A 713-nucleotide genomic window follows, 5' to 3' on the forward strand; every position below is an offset into this window, starting at 1 on the left:
TGTACATGCTACACACGTGAGATTCTTTGGGATAACTCTTCTTATCTTTTAATGTGTGCTTTTTAATATCAATTTTTGCATCATGTTTGGACCAGGATGGCCAATCCGGTCGTGCCATAAAGTGTATATTTTCGCAGGCTTTTAGCCTCTATCATACTGATCTATGCATAGTCTAGGTCAGTAGAGGATGCATGTATAGTCTTTAGGACTTATTATGGCATTGGGCGATTTTATACATATATCTGAGGGAACTCTTTATTTCCTTCGTCCATTGTTTCAATATGGAAACCATTCATTCTTATATCTTTTAAAACTCAATAGGCTGCTCTTGCTCTTAGAGCTGGGTGAATATAAGGCATCACTGATTTTTAGATGCATACCTTAAGCAATAATATATTAACCTAGCCATAGTCTTCTTTCAGACTGGCGATACCTGCTTTAGTACTTATATTGGCGTTTTTCAGTGTACTCATATAGAAAAATCATTCATTCATTTAATCTAAGCACACAATGTAATAGAAATAAATTCAAAGAGAAATATCAGAGAAAGCATACAAGCAAAGCAATCACACAAGTTTGATGTCGAAATCAGATTATCAACTTGATTCTTTTAGGCAATCATAAGTCTCATATTCCATAAGATCATCTTGATCATGTTCGAAATTATTTTCACCATCTTTATAGACCAAGTGGGTTTCAGGATTCTTCCCTTT

This window comes from Brassica oleracea, chromosome C2 (genome assembly GCF_000695525.1).
Source record: "Brassica oleracea var. oleracea cultivar TO1000 chromosome C2, BOL, whole genome shotgun sequence".
Classification (NCBI taxonomy): domain Eukaryota; kingdom Viridiplantae; phylum Streptophyta; class Magnoliopsida; order Brassicales; family Brassicaceae; genus Brassica; species Brassica oleracea.